Genomic DNA, 21,907 nt, shown 5'->3' on the forward strand with positions numbered 1-21,907 from the left:
ATGCTACCAACGTTCCCCTTCAGAACTTGGGCAGGTGAGGTATGAAAGAGGGTATTGCGGGAGTCTCCCTAGGAAACTTATCACTCGTTAGGGAGCATGGTAGGTGGAATATGCAAAGCTTTTGGCATGCCATAGCAGTGAAATTCTTAAGACTCTTATCAGTGGTGAGCTCTGACTGTAGTTTTCCTCTGGCCATTCCTGGCACACTTCACTAATACAGAATTAAATTCTCACCTTCAAATAAAAACATGTCCATATGCATTATTCATATCATTGATTAATTTAATTTCTTTTTTCATCAATTCTATTTGTGATAGTACCTCCTACAAAGCATTCATTAGTTCATTCAAAAGTACTGATGACACAGCTAGATGTATTATACATCAGAAACTGTTCTGGAAATATAGTAATTAACAAAGTAGATAGTCCCTGTCTTCACGGAAAGCAAATTCAAGAAGAAGGGTTGGGAAGAAAATAAATAAGGATTAAATAAGCAAGAATATTTCAAATACATAAAAGTGATATAATGACAATAAAACAGTACCACTAAAACAAGTCGCTTCCCTTTAATATGTGTACAGTGGAGAAAAGTTAATGTAGATAGGGCATTCGAAGCAGATTTTTCTGAGGGTATGATTCTTGAAGTGAGACCCATAAGATGAGAAGAAACTAGTGTGAACATCTAGGCAGAAGTTCATTTGAGCTGACAGCAGAGTGAAGCGAGGAAACAAGCCATAAAAAAATTTGTGGACAGTTAGTTTCAGACAGACAGAATAACCAATACAAAGGCCCTGAGTAAGGAATGCTAGCAAAGTAATGCTCAAAATTCTCCAAGCTAGGCTTCAACAGTACGTCAACTGTGAACTTCCAGATGTTCAAACTGGACTTAGAAAAGGCAGAGGAACCAGAGATCAAATTGCCAACATCCACTGGATCATCGACAATGCAAGAGAGTTCCAGAAAAACATCTACTTCTGCTTTATTGACTATGCCAAAGCCTTTGACTGGATGGATCACAACAAACTGAAAAATTCTTCAAGAGATGGGAATATCAGACCACCTGACCTGCCTCCTGAAAAATCTGTATGCAGATAAAGAAGCAAGAGTTAGAACTGGACATGGAACAACTGACTGGTTCCAAATCAGGAAAAGAGTACAGCTAGGCTGTATATTGTCACCCTGCTTATTTAATTTATATGCAGAGTATATCATGAGAAAAGCTGGACTGGATGAAGCACAAACTGGAATCAAGATTGCCGGGAGGAATATCAATAACCTCAGATATGCAGATGATACCACCCTTCTGGCAGAAAGTGAAGAAGAACTAAAGAGCCTCTTAATGAAAGTGAAAGAGGAGAGTGAAAAAGTTGGCTTAAAACTCAACATTCAGAAAAGGAAGATCATGGCATCTGGTCCCATCACTTCATGGCAAATAGATGGGGAAACAGTGACAGACTTTATCTTTTTGGTTTCCAAAATCACTGCAGATGGTGACTGCAGCCATGAAATTAAAAGACACTTGCTCCTTGGAAGAAAAGTTATGACCAACCGAGACAGCATATTAAAAAGCAAAGACATTACTTTGCCAACAAAGGTCCATCTAGTCAAAGCCATGGTTTTTCCAGTAGTCATGTATGGATGTGAGAATTGGACTATAAACAAAGCTGAGTGCTGAAGAATTGATGCTTTTGAACTGTGGTGTTGGAGAAGACTCTTGAGAGTCTCTTGGACAGCAAGGAGATCCAACCAGTCCATCCTAAAGGAAATCAGTCCTGAATAAACATTGGAAGGACTGATGCTGAAGCTGAAATTCCAATATTTTGATCACCTGACGGGAAGAACTGACTCACTGGAAAAGACCCTGATGCTGGGAAAGAGTGAAGGCAGGAGGAGAAGGGGACAACAGAGGATGAGATGGTTGGATGGCATCACCGACTCAATGGACATGAGTCTGAGTAAACTCCAGGAGTTGGTGATGGACAGGGAGGCCTGGCGTGCTGCAGTCCATGGGGTTACAAAGAGTCAGAATGAGCGACTGAACTGAAGGAACAAGCTTGGCATATTTGAGGATCAAAAAGAAGACCAACAGAAGATCCCACATGCTGCAACTAAGACCCGGCACAGTCAAATAAATAAATAAATTGTTTTTAATTAAAAATAATAAAAGAAGACCACTGTGCCTGGAGCTTAGTGAACACAGGGAAGAATCATGAACTTGGGATTGAAGACTAGGCATTGGGCAGATTACATACAGCCCTGGAGGCCACAGTAAATAATTAACTCTATATCTAAGGACAGTGGGAAGACAATAGCAAATTCTCAGCAGTGGAGTAACATAATCCATCTCATGTATTAAAAGAGTTTCTCTGGCATCTCTGTATAGGGTTATACAGGGTTAAGAATAGAAACAGGAAGTCCAGGTATAAAGTTATTGCAGTAATTCAGGAAAGAGATGATGGTAGCTTGGACCATGCTGGTAGCTGTGGAGATGGTGAGAAGCAGTCAGACTCTGGATATATTTCAAAAGTAAAGCCAACAGGAATTACTGAAAGATTAGATGCAGGCTTTGAGAGAAAGAAAGGATTTATATGAACAACACTATAACTAGGGTCAAAGTATCAAGTGAGTGATTGGGACAATAAGTGGGTTGGAGGAAGAGATTAGTGAGGGCCAAATCAGGAAGGTTTTGGTCCTAAAAGGGAAATGGGTGCATGGGTGGGTGGATATGAGTGTGTGAAAGAGAAAAAGAGAGAAAGACAGGGAGAATGTGTGTGTTGAATGAGAGACTACAGGGATAAGAAAACATAGGGAGTAATTTCTCTTTTCAAGTTGATCTTTTTTTCCTTTTTTTTTTTTTTTCAAGATGACCTTATTGATAATTTACTTCTTAGGATTGGTCAAAGCCAATATTTTCTGTTTTTATTGACTAAATTGAGGATGTCTTTGCTTTGTCAAACTCTACCTGGAGTTGATACTCCAACACAAACTAAGCCACACATATTTGGTGGCTTCCAAAGTTAGCAAAGATTGCTATGGTGTCTCAAGCTGTGTTTAAGGGTGAGATGGGTGGCTAGGAGATCTGTATGCACTGTGCAGATGTAAGAGAAGAGTAAAAACAAACCAGTCACAGCTATGGTTAGAAAGCCTGCCCATCAGAAGTCCTTTTGCACTTCACAGGCAGGATGATATTCAGCAAGTAAAGCTGACCCACAGGGACTGGGCTGCAGCACAATTGATTCCCTTTGTGGAACTAACCACAGAGAAATCCTTCATGTGTGTTCCCAGACTCAGTGGCAGTTTCAAGTTGATGTGAGGTGCTGACACATAGCACAGAAGTGTTAATGTTGGAACATTTTCGAATTTCAAAGCATCACCTGATGGGAGAGAGTGTAGGAAGCAGGCACTAACCATCCTGCCTGAGAAAACAAGAGTTTAAAGGAGAGAAGGAGGTTTTCACAAAGTGAAAAGAGAGTTGCACAGTTTTTTTTTTTTAAGTCACACTTTCCTCTTTAATGTCTCTATATTCCAGGAACTGATCTCTCTTGTTCATCATCAGCAGTGTGACTACCACATAGTAGATGCTCAAGAAACATTGTGGAGGCATGGACGAACAACTAAACCTAAATCAACCTCAGTGTCCCCTCAACTGAGTCATGTTGTCAATATTTGTTGTCAGCAAATACACAACTCAAATTCGAATTTTTCCCTTGTATTTGGTCCCCGGGGCATCTATACAGTGCTATTGAAGTAGTTGGTTTTGTGGAAGTGGTCAATAAATGGAGGGAAAAAACCAGCCAAATGACTAGCTTAATTGGTATTTTTTTCCTACTGAATTGCCTAGACTTTTGTCTGAATTGACAAAATGGACAAATGAAAAATAATGCTGGTGTCTGACAGATGTAATTACATCCCTGTCCTAAGCTGTGAGCATCAGCATAAATCTGAAAGACTAAACACTGAGGTAAAAGGCTATGTCTACAACCACTCCTTTTAGTCACCTCAGGTTTGGGGGGCAGGGTGAGAACAGCTAGATCAGTTGTTTGTTGTCACGAATTCAAAATATCCAACGGATGGACTCAATTTTTCACTACATATATAATTAGGGCTCTTGTACTATCAGTGTCCTCTTTCTCCCTAAGGTATCAGGCTCTTTCGTCACTTCTCGAAGGCCCCTTTTTAAAGACTCCAAACATTAGACACCTGAAGTCATTCCTGTTTGGAGACTCTTCCCATCTAAGTCTCTCCAACCACTCTCTACACCTCCCCTTACCTTGGCAGCTGTGTGACCACCAAGATTTTCCTTCTAATCAGGCCTGAAATCCATGGTCAGTGTTTGAGGAAAACAAACATGGGGCTATTTGCGTTAGCAAGTGATATTTTTCCCAGTCAGTCCTGATATGATGTATTGACTTTCCCAAGAGCCAACTGCTTAAGCTAAACAATGACACCAAATGAAGCAGCATATCAAAGCACATCAGGAGGAACCAGATGACACGGATGGCATGAAGGCTGCCTCAACTAGGGGGCCAGAGACAAGGGAGTCTTGGTATTGCACAAAGCCATAGGTAATCCAAAGGAAAACAGGAGAAGACACACAAAGAGGTCCTGAGATAGTACCTACAGAAAAAGAAATTTAAATTGCAAATGGCTTCATTGTAATCTCTAATCCTTCAATATAGAAAGAGGCTATTTTTTGGCAGCTCTCCTGTTTGGTATTCAATCTTCTATAACATGTAGTTTTAAATACTATTTTAATAAACAAATAAAATGCATAATGATTTCACATCTAATAGAGTATTTCCGTTAGTTAAAAGTATAATAGCTGTGCCCCAGGGTAGCATAACCATAAGTGAGCTACTCAGTCTTTCCCAAGGAGTGAAAAAAAAATGGCTCTGTACCAATAACTTCCACTTCCTATTATAATACAGTTCTGTCCATCACCAGCAGGCTGAAATTATAAAGAGTGAAACATTTAATGAATTTGCTCTCATTAAATGATATATATCATCTAATGCTGCGGGAGAGAAAGCTAAAGCTCACAGTTTGAATGGTCCTAGAACAACCTTAACAGCAGCTTGTTAACAATGAAACTGAGGAACATTACACTATTTCAGCAGTTGGGAAGCAATTTATTTTATTTATTCTCACCACTGCACTTTTTGGACCTATAATATATTCCACCCATCAGAAAGCTTTATCTCAGCTGGAAAGCCTGAATTCTTATTTTGGTTTCCAAGATTCCAATTCTTTACTAAATTCTAAGTACCTTTTAAACATTGAAATGCTCATGGTTGATATTTATTCTTATAGGTAAAATACATAGCTACCTTCATATTTTAAAAGAGTATATATTAAAAATTCACACCTTGTCAAGAGTATAATTAAAAATGAGAATTTTTTCCCAATTAGGTTGGTTTCAGTCTGCAAATCAGGTTTCATGCTTTCTGTCACAAAATGTACTTTTGTGCTACACATCCAATGAAAGAATGACACCACTACAAGATACTTGAACAGTTTTCTTTACCACTGGTTATTATTGTGTCAAAATGCTACTGAGGTTCCTGGGAGATACAGTTCTTATTCCTAATTAATGGGATAAAAATGCTCAAATCAGAATTTATAATGAGGGGGGCACATTTTGAAATTCTTTCAAGTAAAGAATTTGGATTAAAAATAAGGAAGGTCACTAAATGATATATTTTCTGATTGAATGTAATATTTTTATTCCTTTCTATTTTGATGGTATAACTGTGACAATACAGGGTGATTCAAAACTAACTGAACACTTTCGCAATTGTTTACTCAGCAACTAGGTGATACATGAAATTGTAGAGTTATCCTTCCAAATGTCTAACCATTGGAGAAACACAAGTTTGGACTACATGTTCATGTATAACCTGGTTCCTTAATAATAAATGTTTGAGAGTTTTCTATTATTTTTGATCACTCTACAATTTGTTGTAGAATGCCTGGATGAATATCCTTCAACTAAACACAGGTTGCAAAGTAGCATAAATAATTTTATTTTCTTATCAAAACTGTCCTAAGTTATGTACCAATTTAGATATGTATTATTTTTAATATGCATCTCTATCCATATTTTTTAAATAAAATTTGATATCACTAAGATCAGCTTCTATACTACTACAAGAAAGTTAGGAATACATACATGTATTCAAAAATCAGAAGTCCAATTTGATATTTAAAGTCAATAGATAAAAATAAATAAATAAATAAAGTCAATAGATGATAGATAAAATGCACTACTAAGGACTAAGAATTGGACACAAAAAACTAGATTGAACCCAGGTTGTCAAAGTGCCTATGAAAAAGCCTCTGAGTCTATACAGGCTTGCCAAATTGACCATTTTGGCTAAATTGACTAGTCAATTTAATGAAGAGCCACTTAACACCCTCCCACCTCAAATTGACCAAAACCACCTGTTCAAGAACTTGAGGACAGTCTTATTTTGCTGCTCTCTCCAAACACCAATTCCTTCCACTGCTCTACTCACCTGTCTCCTCCAAGCAGCCCTTTGCTGATTCAATTGTTTTCTCAATTGTGGTTGGAGTTAGGGAATGACTATTTGTTCCCCAGGACACACATTTTCCTGGGATTGAGCGAGTTACAGTAATCAACTGAGCTGATGGCTGCCCTGGGCAGAACCATTTGAAGGCCCCTGAGGAGCAGGTTAAACTCCTGAGTGCTCCAAGAATTCTGCTTCAACGAAAAATCCATGAACTGCCGGCTTGGCATTCAGCGCACTCTTTCATAGCCTGTACTGTGCTTCTGAGCTAGTGATCTGAAATACTCATTCAGCTACAGTTTCTCTTGCAGCTAGCCAAAAAACTGAACATGTCGGGTCAACTCGCGATTCTTCAAGAATCAACCACCCAATGGAGAGACACTATCAGTTTTCCTTTCAGGCTAAATGCCTTGGTTTCAAAATAGGTAATAAGAAAGAAAATGCAATTGTGCAATTTTTGAGATATGATCATTTCCATTTTAATCCTTACAATACTTCTCTACAGGAAACAAAGCATCCATGAAAACCCCCAAGAGAACAAGCATGTCTAGAAGACTTACTTGCTTTTTTCTCTGGGTGTGAGATACCCATCATCTTCCACAAGATGGCAGGCAGTTTTCATTTTACTGTTGGTGATCAACAGGAAATCGCTCCACTCTCAGATGACAGCAACCCCAGGTAGCTAGGGTGACATTTGCTTTACATTATGATACACACTAATTAATCATTAGTGATCTCAGAAGTAAGTCTGCTAAAAAATGCTTTGCTATGGCTTCTCACAGCAGGGGCTTTCAATATTGATACTATTACACGCACATATGTTCAGCCAGTATATGTTATACTCATTTACTTTTTAAGGCTTTATATTTTTAGGGTATTTTAATCAATATTGCCTAGATTAATCTTCACCTCTTATATGGAAGGGGAAATGATGAGGCTCGTAAAGGAAATACAGAAAGTTTTGAAAAGGTAAAAGCAACTTTGACAAATTTTTAGGTGGAGGCACCTACGTCCTCTGGCATTGGTTGACATTTTTAACTTTGTCCCAGGCCTATCTCAAAATTGCTGGGGCAAAATTTCTGTAAAGAACTTAACTGGTACTATCATTGTACACTTGTATCCTATGGTCTCAAGATGGATCACCTCATGCAGGAATTAATCTAGCCCATTAACTATCCAAAAATGCTCACATCACCTTTCAACATGGATTCCATTCCATAGCAAGGAGCCTTATTATAAATAACTCCACCAGACCTCAGGCACAATGCCAGTTTCAGTGCTAAAGTTTTTAGCAAGGTTCACCAAATTCCTGAGCAGCCAAGCCAGCTCATTTTCCTCCACCACCTGAAGCTAACCGAGGATAAAGATAATCTGTCTGGGTCCACCCCACCAGTTGTGGAAACTCTTATGCAGTTTAAATTCACATCTTAGTTCCAGTTATAATCGGTAAATTCTCCACTTAGGTCAAGAACAGCTATCCCCAGGCCTTGTTAACAAATCTTTTGAAACATTTCTTTCACTCCACTAAGTTAGCTTTCCTCTGATGATGACATTTCCTTCACTGCTTCCTGAATTTTTAAATGTATATGAATTACCTGGAAAACTTGATAAAATATGAATTCTGATTCAGTCGATCAGGGGTAGGACTAGAGATTCTACATTTCTAGCAAATTCCCAGGTGATCCTGGATGCTTCTGGCCCACAGGCCCCATTTGAATTAGCAAAGCTTTAGAGAGTTTCTTCATTTATCCACACTCCATATGCCTGGGGTAAAGAAGACTGGCAGGAATTTTCAGAATCCTCACTGAATTTTCTAGACTTCCTTCCATCCATAGCTCCTCCTCTTTTGAAGACTTCATGATCTGACTGATAAATTCTCTTCACAGTCATCTCCAGATCTCCCTCCCAGGCACTCACTCCCTTCTATTCACTGAACATTTCAGAGTCCAGATTACCATCTGTCCATGTATCTCCTCTTCATGAACAACTTCAATCTTCTTATGCTACTTATGACACTGACCTTCATCTTCTTTCTACTTTACCAATCAACTCAATGGCCACACCATGACCTTGTTATCACCTGAAATGGTTCTAATACTGAAATCTCAAACCTTAAAAATTCTATTACCTCAACCTCCAACAGGAGACTTTTGTTCTGCTCTCTCTCCCACAAAACCTACTCTCCCACCTCGTAGGTGTTTCCACTCCTTGGATACCTCCATACTCTTTTTTCCCTAATACCACTTGCTTTCACCTCCATTTCTATCTATTCTGGAAACCAGGGTCAACCAGCTCTACTCCAAATTCAGTAATAATCTATCCCTAATTCTGTCTTCCGAAACTACTTGCTAAACTCAGTCTTATTGTTTTAATCCTCCTCATCTATAAAGATCTTAGTGAACACACACAAGTAACTCCTCATGCTGAGTGACCTCAGTTGGACCCAGGACCCTGCTGCCCAATTCTCTTCTTTGTTCCCTCACAATTGCTTTTTTGGACACTTCATGCTTTTCAAACTGTCAGGATATAAAATGTAAATGTATTCAGCTCCCATTCCTTTCTAGCAAAATCTTTCTATAACTTTACTCAAACTCTCTTTTCCTTATCTCATGTTATGTCTTGCTTTTTTCTTCCAAAGTTAACCCCAAGAATTTTGTTAGCTTAAAAAAAATCCCTCTTATGCTCTTGGTTCTGCTTTGGTGTATTAATTTCCCATTCTTTTAAATTATCACACTCTCCCTTTCCCACTGGGTCTTTCCTCTCAGCCAGCAGACTCTCTCAGGTCTTCCTCAATAAATGTCCTCAACCAAAAATACTCTCCATAACTTTATTTCTTTCTAACTAGAGATACAATCCCAATTCTACCTTTTATTTTATAAACTCTAAAAAAAAAAGTTGCCTTCATTCATCATCTCTACTTTTTATCATTGATTCTTTCTGTAATCCCCTACAAACATCTACCATATCATAAAGTAAATGCCACACTTGAGTTGGTTTCTGTCACTCAACTGATGGTCTTGTAGTTCCCAATCTCAATGACTTCATCTGTGCCTTTGATGCACTGGCATAATTTACCACTTGATAGTCACCCTTAGACAGAAACATTTTTCTCCCTTATATTCCTCTCCCTTATATTCCTCTTAATCTTCCTATTTCACTATTAACCTCCTCTACTGATTAATCACTTTTGTTTCTCCATCAAACTCTTTTTTTTGTTTGTTTCTCCATCAAACTCTTTAATGGTAATGTCCCAAATGGTCTGCCCTTAGCCTTCTTTGTTTCTCATTCTGCCCTCTCCCCTTGAAAATATCTCTCTTCATGGGCTATCATAGTCATTCCCTCAATCTCAGTTATTTTTTCCATAGCACTTTCATGTTCTGACTTAGGAGATAATTTACTTATTATGTTTATTAATGCCCCCCACCATTTCATCCCTGCTAGAATGTCAGCTACACAAAAGAAAGGGATTTTGTCTGTTTGTTCACTGATGTATACCAAGCACATGGAAAATCCCTGGAACATAGTAAGCGCTCAGTTGATTTTGTTGAATAATCAGCCATATCTAGATGGCAAAACCCAACCCTTCTCTTGACTACATACCTCCACGTTTATCATATCAACATGTCCAGATTAACATGGCCCAAATCAAAGCTATTAACTCCTCCTGTAACAAATTTGCTCATCTCCCAGTGGTCCCTATCTCTGATCAAGGCACTGCAAGTCTAAAATGTCTGAAGTCATTCTGACTCTTTTATCTTTTCTTACAATGCACAGCCAATCAGTCACCAGGTACTGTGGATTGTAACCCCTCCACCTCCTCCACTTGTACTTCCCATGTTCATCCTCTAGACAACAGTCAATTTCTACTCTCGCCTGCAGCTTTAAAATTGCCTCCTAAAATTATCCTGCCACTAGTTGCTCAGCACCATCTATCCTACACAATATTGTCATCTATCCTACACAATATATACCATCTGCCTTCGATTCATTTTTTTCAGCTTGATATCAACTATATTTCTTCACAGTACCTACTCTGTAGATATTTCTAATTCAAATACTCACATGACCAATGAATATAACAGGAGATTCTAAGAGAATGCAGGTGAGAAGAATGGTGAACTAATTTTCGGAGAATCTGATAAGACTTGCTAAACAAATGGTGTGACTTAAAATTATCCTTAGTAAGGAACTGAGATATGAAAATGACTAAAGACAAAACTCAGATAAAAGGGTCTTCACCTCTATTTGAGGGCCTAGATGAGATTTTCAAAGTTTTCAAGATGGGATCCATGAACCACTTGCTGTCCGAATCCTCAGGGGTTGGCCCTTGTATCTTCATTTGTAACCAGCATCCCAGGAGACGTTCATATACATTTAAGGCTGAGAATAACTGACTAAGAGAGTAATATCCACATTTTCCGTTTTTGAATCAGGCAAGAAGGAAAACCTGTATCCTTTCACTCTAAAGTAACATGTAAAGGATACTGGATTAGGAATCAGAAAAGCTGATTTATTTTCTTAACTTTGCTCCTCACTGGCCTATGTGCTTAGGCAAGTCACTTACCACTATATTCAAATACAGGGACTGGAGGAGATGACCTCTAAGAATACTTGTCACTGGAGGAGTTATTGCTTCCATTGGAACCATGCCTCATCACCTCATATCCTGCAGTTTCCTGCCACCAAACTGAATTACATTCACTCTGACCCAAGAATTATGTGTTAGGAAATAGCTGAGAAAGTGACTCAAATGTCACCTTCTCAGTGAGGTCTTCTTTGTTGATCTTGTCTAAAAGAGTAAGTCCCTGTCTCATACTTCTTATTCTTCCTACCTAATTTACTTTTCTCCATTACACTTAACACTATGTTTTTCAGTCTTTCAACCAAGCAATCTTGCTTATTGTCTGTTTCCCCCACTTGACTGTAAGCTCCATGAGAGCAAGGGTTATGTTTGTTCTGTTCTGTTTACTGCTACATCATCTGGACCTTTAACAACCCCTGGTATATAACAAAATATAGCTTTAAAGTTCTCATCATTCCCTTGGTTACCTCTCCCCCCTCTATCTCCCACTCCCTTTGTTCTGGACTTCTCTCCAATTCTCTCTCTCCTTCTCATCACACTGTACCCTGACCCCTTTACACATTTAGAGCTGTGGCAATAAAGATGGGATAAAGTGGACATATGGGTAGAGGAGGATAATTCATGCTCATTTTCAACTTTTTAGTTTGCCCAAATGAATCTCAGAGGAAGGAAAACTCCTTTCCTAGAATTTTGGAAGAAAAATTCTTCCAGATCTGAGACCTCTGGCAGAGTTTTCCTGGTGCAGTCTGAACCTAAGTTTGAGGGTAATGCTGATGATTAGAGAGAACCACTAATATGCTTATGTCATAGATAAGAAACAAACAAAGAAAATAACACTCAGTTCAAACAAAAGAATAGGCAAAAGTCCCAGTATTTGTTTCATTGAATTTGAACCTGAATTTACTCAGACTACATTTTGCCTTCCTGTAAGAAAGGCTCATTCACAGGACCATGTGGAAGCTAGATTATGAAGTCCATTGAATGTATATCTGGCTCCACCCTCAGGCATCTTTTCCATTCCCTCTTCTTTCAGAGCTGCTGAGTCAAGTATTCTATACTCTTTCTACCCCTTTCAGATGGCATTACCCATTTTTGCCCCTACAGATACCCTTCATAGGCAAAACTTCTCCATACCTTGGTAGACCAAGGAACCTGCGCCACCATGTTAGCAGGAAGGATAAAGTATATTTTTTGTCACCTGGGGCTCTCTAAAAAAAAAGTTAATGCTTCCTCCTTCGCTATCAACCTTGTTGGTAAAGCAAAGGATAGAGATTGTTAGCTTGGGGATGAAGAAAGTGATATTTTAGAGTAGACTTATCTTCCATGTCCTTCCAATGCAGCCATGGAGGGAGCTGCCCACTCTGAAATAAACAAGATGAAAGCATCTCTCAAAACCTTATAATCAAATTTAGCACACAAAGATTGTGATTCCATTTAGCCAAATGAAGACTTTCTTGGGATTGATTCAGCAAACTCACGTGAGTCCCTAAGAGTACCAGGGCCTGGCAGGATACTCAGTAAATACATGCTTAATGAAGATGGGAACCTAAGTCATATGGAAAGCTGATATTTCATATAAATGTTGGCTAATAGTGAATATAAAGCAACTGTTAAAGATTTGGTTTCAAACTGTAGAAGGGCCAAATGAAAAAAAGACAGCAATTCTAAAGTAGAGGTTTATATTTTCATCCAAAATGAATTAAACACTATTGTTTCCTCTCTGTTGGATCCCCAGCAGATTTCAGGAGTCTCAGGATGTGACCAATGCTATATTTCAAGCTTAGTGCAAGCAAAAAGCACCTCAGTCTCTCAACCTCCCAGCCGATGCTCCTTTCAAGAGGTTAGCAGCAAGCAATTTCCTTAAAAAGAGAAACCCCATGACTGGTCAGTTTTTACCCTTAATTGACAAATTAGCTTTTGACCCTTTTGCTTAACTTCTGATTTGGAGAGGATGATAGACCAGGTCACTAAAAGGTAGAGAAGGGGAACACACAATTTCCCATTTTCAAAGATTGTTGAGAAAAAGATGGCTGAAATGAGTCTAAAGTGATTCTTGGGCTTCCTGGTTTGTCTGTTTCCCTGTCCCTAATGCAAATGGGTTGATTGCAAGTCAGTTATTAAGCATCAACTAGGTATTATGTCCTTTGCTAGATGCTGTTCTTTCCATCCACTCATTCAACAAATATTTACTGAGTACCTACAACAGTAATGCTGTGAGATGCTAGATAAAGGTAGCATGGTCCCTACCCTTCATGTGATTATAATCAAAATGGTGGGGGACGATTGTTCTGGAAGCAGAAACTTTCAACTAAATATAATCAAAATGACAGTATTATATGTTAAAGTCTTACTGTGTGCCTTGCACTGAGCCAAGGACTTGTATGTATGTTATCTGTTTGAATCCTCACAACAGCCTAGCAAGTAGGTTCTTAATTATCTTTATTTTACTGATGAAGAAAATGCACATCAGAAAAGTAAAGTAACTTGCTCAAGATCATGTAACTACTAAGTTGCAAAGCTGAGATTTAAAAACATATCTGTCTGATTCCAAAGCCTATGTTTTTTCCAGAACACAGTAGTGCCTCTAGAGAGGCAGTTAAGAGAGCAGTCAGAATTTCCCATCCTAGAGAAAACATATCTTTCCCCCTCATGTTGACTGTCTTAGTTCAGCCTGCTATAACAGAATACCATAGATGGCGTGGCTAACACAACAGAAGTTTATTTCCAACAATTCTGGAGGTTGGGGCATCCAAGATCAAGGTGCTGGCAGATTCAGCGTCTGGTGAGAACCCCCTTCTTGGTTCACAGATGGCTGTCTTCTTGTTGTGTCTTCACATGGTGTAAGTGGGGGAGATAGCTCTCTGGGGTCTCTTTTATAAGGGCATTTATACCATTCTTGAGGGCTCCATTCTTATGATCTAATCACCTCCCAAAGGTCCCACTTCCTAATATCATTGCATTGGGGGTTAGGATTTCAATATACAAATTTTGGAACAACGCAAACATTTAGTACATAATGTTTACTTTTGCTCAGGGGCCTCTCTTCGTGGTCAGAATTACTATGATTTAAAAATTGCACATTCATCTATTTTTTTCCCCAAAGAACCTTTTCCATTAACTTTAAAGGAAATGGATTGTGGAACTTTAACCTGCCTTGTTGAATGACTTCTAATCAGGAATTTCCCTTCTTTAATCATTCAATATGGCAATCAAGAAGAATAAAAAATGGATACACAGTGTTTATGAAACCATGACCTTGAAACAAGTAACTGAATCAGAGGAGAGGTCCATAGGTCACTGTGATGGGCTTCTCACTGCTTAAGTTTAAGACTTCAGGTACTATCATCACTGAGGCCACGAAATTACTTATTTATAGCTGGATTATGCCCTAGGCATAGGACAAGGGAACAAGACAGCATCTCTCCAACCAGGACTTTATAACCATACTACTCAACCAATGGTGCTGGACTACAGAGAAAATCCTTTTTCATACATTCATGTAGGGCCCTTCCCACCTTAGTGTCTTTGCTCCAACTGTCCTCAAATTTGGAAGGTTCTTTCTCTGTTTACTTAGAAAAATCTGAAATTTCCATTAAAACTCAACTAAAATTATGCTTTTTCCAAGATGACTTGCCCAACAATTTCAGTCAAAATCAATGTGTCTCTCATTTCCTCATTAAACTATAGCTCTATTTCACAGCTGGCTTTTTATCAGAATTAGATTCAGTGAGTATTTTTGCTTCTGTGAGATGGTGAGCTCCAAGAAGCTCAGGGATTTTCTCTTGTTCATCTCTGTATCCATCCTAGTATCCAGCACAGTGTGTATCAAATACTATACTAAATAGTAAATGCTTATTAAATCATATTCGACTGAATAATAAAAAATGAAATCCATTCTTTCTAGACTTCAATTCCTACCCCCATTTCCTACCTGGGACCCGGGACACAAAAGTCAGTAGGGATCCCTTTGGCTTTGGCATCAGACCAACCTGTATTCAAATCAGCACTGCAACTTCCTAGCTGTGTAAACCTAGGCAAACCATTTCTCTCTCTGAATGTCAGTTCTCTTTATCTATACAATCAGGATAACAACTCTCAAGAAATTACCAAAAGGAATAAATGAGGTAGGTATGTATGTGTGTGTGTGTGCCATACATGGTACACACACACACACACACACACACCTTAGTCTCTTATCTCATCCTCTTTTATGGTAGGGAAAAGGCCTAATATAGGAAAAACAAACATTAACCCAGGATATCAAGGGGTGTCAACCTACAAGTGGCCAATTTACTGGGTCCCTACTATTATCCTAGCACTGTGCGAAGTTCTATAAGGGAGGTAAGAAAGAGCCTCTGCCTTCAGAAAGCTAACAATCTCTTGGTAGAGGAAAAACAAATTCATGAGAAACACACATTAAGAACCCCACCAGGCATAATGCTAAATGCCCCAAAGATGAACAGACAATAAATGCCAGAGGAGGAACAGGTCTGACAGACTCGAAGAAAGCTTAAAGGCCCTGTAAGGAATAGGCTGGAACTTAATGGAAGGAAGAAGAGACTGTGGGCATTCCAGTCAGAAGAAATGACCTATGTTCAAATGTGAGGGTGGAGGTACATTCAGAGGGTTGAAGAACAGCCAAGGCACTAGGCCTACATACTTCAGAGACGAGGTAAGAGGTGTAACGAGTGAGTGCTGGACAGCAGAGGGCCTTGAGTGCCAGATTAGGCACAACAGTACAAATCATTGGCAAAGAGCAGACTAGGGGGTCACCTTATCAGAAAACTGATCTCCAATTTGGGAAGCATTCCTGCTGAGGTCATGCCCTACGTATGTATATAAAGTGACCCCTAGAAGAAGTAGGTAGGACTGTTGTGCAGCAAGAAGGAGGCTGGGAGGTGAGTTATCCAGCATCAGACTCCATAGTGGAGGAGACTCGGGCCTTTGTTTCTAAGAGTGGTGACAGGCATCCCTTCCCCCACCGCAGCTGCCCTTGAGGCATGCTGGGGGCTGACTCCCCAGGAGGATAACAGAGCTGTCCCAGAGAATCCAATGGGAACAGGCATAGGCAAGGCTCTCGTCTCTCCACCCCCATCCAGTCCCAGGCTGCACATCCCACCCTGCACCCACAGAAATGAAGTTTACCGGGAGAGCCCCAGGAGAGGTTTGTTGGCCCTGGACTCTAGGGCCAGGCTGCCTGCTCCCCTCATTTGCCTGGGGTGGGGGCGGGATTGGGTGGGGTCACGCTGATTGGCTTCCAGCTGGCTTTGCTGAGCTCTTACAATAATAAAGATGGGACTCTTTACCAGTGAGGTCATGAATTGAGGAGCAGAAGTGGGGACAAGCTTTGCACTGCACTATAGGCTGCCCCCACCACCTGCTGGGCAGGAAAGTTTTCTTCTGCAGGAAAGAGAAATAGTGAATGGGGAAAGGCCAGGTGGTGGGGTGGTTTGCTCTGGGAGGCTGGCTGGAATGAGTGTGGCATTGTGAGCCTCTGGCTCTGTGTGGGCAAGCAACAAAGTAGCGGGGACCCCTTATCAGGTGAACTCAAGTGCCCATCAGCTCACTCCATCAACTGCTGCCTCTCCTCCCCCAAGCGTCTCTGGGCTGTTTATTTTCTTAGAAAAGGGGAATCTGCATGTCAGCTCATTTGCATTCTTTGGTCCCAAACAAAACCATATTAAAGTGCCCTGAAGAGCTGGCTAACTGGAAAGGCTGTTTGCCTTGGGGGAAAAAAAAAGTCCTTACATTTGAAAAGGAATCAATGTAGTATTCTATTTTCCTGCCAAGTACAATGCTTGCATTAGAGAAAGAAAATCTCCCATTCACTCGGATCAGACTGAATGTAATGGTTAAGAATTTAGCATCTTTTTCAACAGCTTTTAGATATTTTATGTTTTCTTCATTCTTACCAACTTGTTTTGAGTCCTGTAAATGTAGCCGGAGAATGAAAGGAAGTAAAGAAGGGAGCAATGGCTTCAGCAGTGGCCTGGTATCCCTCAAGAAGCATGGATGCAGTTGCTTTTCTTACTTGGGAAACAGATGGTGTTTTATGCTTAACACAATCAGCACCGCCTCTCTATCTGTGCCCCTAACCTTCCCCACCTGTGTGAAACCTAATCAGCGCCTAATGAACATACTTGGAGCTGTCTGGATGGAATTAGTCCCAGTAGGAGCCGGCCTTCAGGTACCAGGCACTCTCTTAAAGCTGAGTAGCTGCAAAAGACAAGAAATCTTTACATTAGAGCTAATTAAATAAAGGTCTGCCTCTGCTAAAGACGTTTTGCTTTTTCCCTGCCTAGAAAGTAGACAAGACTCAATGTATTACATTGTTAAGCTAATGTTGACCCCTTTCCTCACAGCAACCATGGACAAAGGTTTATAGTTTGAATTTCCTCTAAATACATGAGACATCAAATGTCTTTTCTGTCATCTCCACTCAATGTGGGCTGCTTTCCCTGGATCATAGTCTCCTTTGTGTAAATATCTGCACACCAACAATGGCAAAGTTCAGGCAAAACTTGCCAGAAGGCTGCCCACCAAACCATTCCGTTTTGCCAAATCTATGATTTTATCCCAACGAAATAAACAGAGGACTTAGTCAAAGTGCTTACTTAAAACACACACACACTATGGTGTTAGCAAATTGTTACTGACATATTTGAAATTTTATTAAGAATTGCAACAACCTAGAGGCTTCTGGGTAACGTGCAAATTGCTAGGAAGAAATCCACCATTTTCTGGTCAAAAGCTGTTTCTTTTGATGACATAACAAGGTCAATAGGTCATGGTGGCTCCATTACTTCACCTTGAGTTGAACCCGTCTGATGACAAACCAAAATATAAATCATCATGGATTAGCCAGAATGCCCCTCTTCTCACCCCACCCATCTCTTTAGAGTTTCTAAGGAATAGGGACCCATAGACTCTTCATCTCCCTACAAATTTCAATGGAGGGTCATGCTAGTGCTCCTCACCCATTACCTTTAGGATCAGAAGGAGGCTAAGTTCCCTCCCAGGCTCATTTCTTCGTCATTTCCTGGAGTTCTACAAATCTCTAAATAGGAGGTCAGCAAACTATAGCCCTTGGACCAAATCCTGCCTGCTGCTTGTTTTTGTAAATAAAGTTTTATTAGAATACAGTTTGCCTATTTGTTTACTATAGCCTATGGCTGTCCCACTACAATAGTGAAATTAAGTAGTTGTGACAGAGATTGTATGGCCCACAAAACTTAAAATACTTATTTTACAGAAAAAGTTTGCTGACCTCTGTTCTAAGGCTTTGTGTTGTAAAGTGCTAGTTGGGCTATGCTAGTCTTTCTGAGGAGCTAGTTGTATTCATATTTTGAAGATTTGGTGGTTACTGTCTTTATCTAAACTTGCCTCAGCACCTATTTACCCTCAGTTCACAGTAGGTAGGAAACAATGAAACAGTGGCGATTTTCAATCTTACTTAACCAGGTCCAGAGAGAAATGAAGCTTATGTTCTGTGCCCTTGCCCATCTGCCCTTATCTTGTTGGAGAAGGTGAGACAGGAGAATCTGATATCTTCCCTCTCAGATCTATGTAGCACATAAGAAACCACAAATCACTTCTTTTTAGCGGAAAACACAAATGACAAAGATGCTTCAGAGGACAAGAAATAACAAGGGTAGGAGTCCACTGAGAGAACTTGACTCAAAACACAACACTTTGTATTGACCCTGAAACAGCTCCAGAAACCTCAATATTCCTTCTGGCCATGGCTTTAGCTAACATGGCCTTAAAAGCTTTCACTAAAAATTGTTTCTCATTTTTGCTTGTGTTTGTTCCTCAACTTGGGGAAAAAAATTATACAGCTATATTGCATTTCTAAACATGATAAGCTTCAAGGAAGAACCTGCTATAACTGAAAGTCATTGGGAAATATGGATTTAAATACAGCTCAGCAACAGAGCAAGCTGTATTTCCAAGCCAGGAAGAATTTGTACCCTCCAGGGAAGTCTTTGGCTACTTGGTAGCTTTATTTTTCTAAAACACTAGTAGAAACTTCGATTCAATATGGAAAAAACTTTTTAAGTGAGAGATATAATCATTATGAGAAAAGAGCTATTCTTTCTGCATAGTATTAAAAATGATAATTGTAAAAATATTTAAGGACTTAACTATGTACCAGCCACTATTCCAATTACTTTACATATATCACATCTCATGTAATCCTCACAACTTTCTGAGGTTTTTATAATTTTTATTTTTAATTTTTATTTATTTTTATTCCTATATTACAGAAAAAATTCTGAAATCAGAAGGTCAAGTAACTTGCCCAGTGTCACAACAGCTAATAAGTGGTTGAGCTGGGATGAAAATATCACTTACTCTGACTCTTCCACTAAATCAGGAGCACATGTACTTTGAGTTCTCCTTCCAGTAATAGGAATGGATTTCCCTGAACCATCCATATTCTCAAACTTACTTCTCTACTGTCCAGCAGCAAATGCTATATGACATCTCTCTGGGTCCTTAAATTAGAGAAAAGCTAAGCAATTCTGGCTGGATTCTAGCCCATGGTCTATTTTACAAACTGCCTTGAACGGAGGCAGAGAAGAAGGCTGCCTGCACAGGAGAAGCATCTGAGGAGTGCCTACCACTGAAGCAGTCCTTTCTTTAATAGTCCTCTGGCCTAAGGCATTGTTTCTCTGAAACATGTTGGGTAAAACATAAAAGTCTTCCACTTAGCAAGGAGAGCTGAAGGCAAGGAAGAAAAAGAGGCTAGAAGATGGTTGCTGTAGTCCAGGAGGGACACAATGAGGATCTTAATGGTGGCAGAGGTGATGGAGAGGAGATGCCAGAATCAAAATATTATGAAAACTGACGTGACCTTGTAATTGTACTGATGAGGATGGGCTAACTGCTGTAACATATAAACTCTGAAATGTATAATCACTCAAACCTCATAGAAGTTTCTTTCCTGCTCATATAACAGTACTGGGAACCTGAAGAGTAGGCAGATCAGTCCTTATGCATGCAGGGTGCCAGGCTGACAGCAATCTACCATCTTTAATATGTGGGTTCCCAGGTTGTCCAGGGGGCCATCTCCATTGCAGCCAGAGAAACACCTACTTCTCTAAAGCAAATACCTTTCTGTGAAGAAAAGTATTGACTTCAATGAATGATTTATTCATCAGACAGTTTTTTTCATGCACCACTCTCTAATCTGTTTTCTTCTAATACTCTGGGCATATCTCTTTCATAGCAGTTATCACACTACACTGAAATTGTAAATTTACCCATTGCCCCACTAGAAGATGTATTCTTTGAGAATGAACACCATGTCTTATATACATCTCCACAAATTTAGTGAAAGTGTTAGTTGCTCAGTCGTTCTGACTCTTTGCAACCCCAGGGACTATAGCACTTCAGGCTCCTCTGTCCATGGAATTCTCTAGGCAAGAATACTGGAGTGGGTTGCCATTTCCTTCTCCAGGGAATCTTCCAGACCCAGCGATTGAACTCGTGTCTCCTGCATTGCAGGCAGATTCTTTACCATCTTAGCTATCAGCACTCTGCTGAGAGGACAGTAAATGCTAAACAAAAGTCAGCTTTAAAAAATGAATAAAAAAATAAATAAATGAGTGAATGCATGAAGTCATATTTCTTAATACCCATGGCTTCATCATCTTCTCAATATAAAGATATTAGCCTTCCTAAGATCTACCTTTATGTTATATAAACTAGCCCACAGAACAAAAGGGTACAAGTTATCTAAAATAAACTGAAAATGGGGGTAATAGTCTATCCATGGCCTTTCCCATCTTCCTAACAACTCAAATTCAAAACTGAAACTTTTTGACCAATAGAAGTACTAACGCTGTCTAGCAAGCAATCCTGTGAACGGTGAAAAGCCAAATCTCCCCTGGATTTGGTTACTGTACCGGGAATAATTGAATAGTTTAAAGCATGTCTGCCTTGTAACTTGGCTAGCCTTTATATTATAACAATGAAAATTCACAAATGTGTCTAGGGAGTCATTTATGCACTGGAGTACCATATAAGAAACCCAATTGCATATAATAAAGTATATAATGCACATAAACATTTAATGAAGAGTAAAAGCATTGCCAGGCCTCTCCAGGAGCAGCCCTTGACTCATACCCTCCCCTGAGATCCCCTGCAGAAGGAAAGGGTTAACCAGATGTTCCACTCCTGCAGAAATGGGAGGACCTAAGCCAGCTGCAGAAGGTACAGAAGTAGGAAATGAGAGAGCAATGCCTGGGGCTGAATTGTAGTGAATGGGGGCAGGCTCATCCACTGGTAGTCAGCAATAATGGCCTCAGGGGTTCGGCCTGATTTCCCCCAGTAAGAAAACCAGGTCAGCAACTGGCAGACTTCAAGGTGCCTGTGTAATATTGTGCTTCAGTGTTTGAGCTGTTGAGTCAAGTAGATCAGGAGTTGAATCCTGGCTCTAACACTTACTAGCTGTATGATATTGAGCAAGTCACTAAACATCTCTGAAGTTCAGTCTATAAGTTGGAAGCAATAATACTCCCTGTCTCCCAAGGTGATTATGAGAATTCTGTGAGATAATGCAAATGAAAGTGCTGGGCTCTATTAAGACCTCAAGAAATGATAGTGGCTATCATTTTTATTATTAGAATCCAAAGTCAGGAGTATTTACCCTTAGGCTTTCATCTAAAGATTTTATTATAATTTTAGCTTTTATGTTTAAGCCTTTGATCCATTTTGAGTTCGTTTGTTTATTTATTTATTTTAATTGGAGCCTAATTACTTTACAATATTGTAGTGGTTTTTACCATACATT

Source organism: Muntiacus reevesi, chromosome X (genome assembly GCF_963930625.1).
Source record: "Muntiacus reevesi chromosome X, mMunRee1.1, whole genome shotgun sequence".
NCBI classification, from domain to species: Eukaryota; Metazoa; Chordata; class Mammalia; order Artiodactyla; family Cervidae; genus Muntiacus; species Muntiacus reevesi.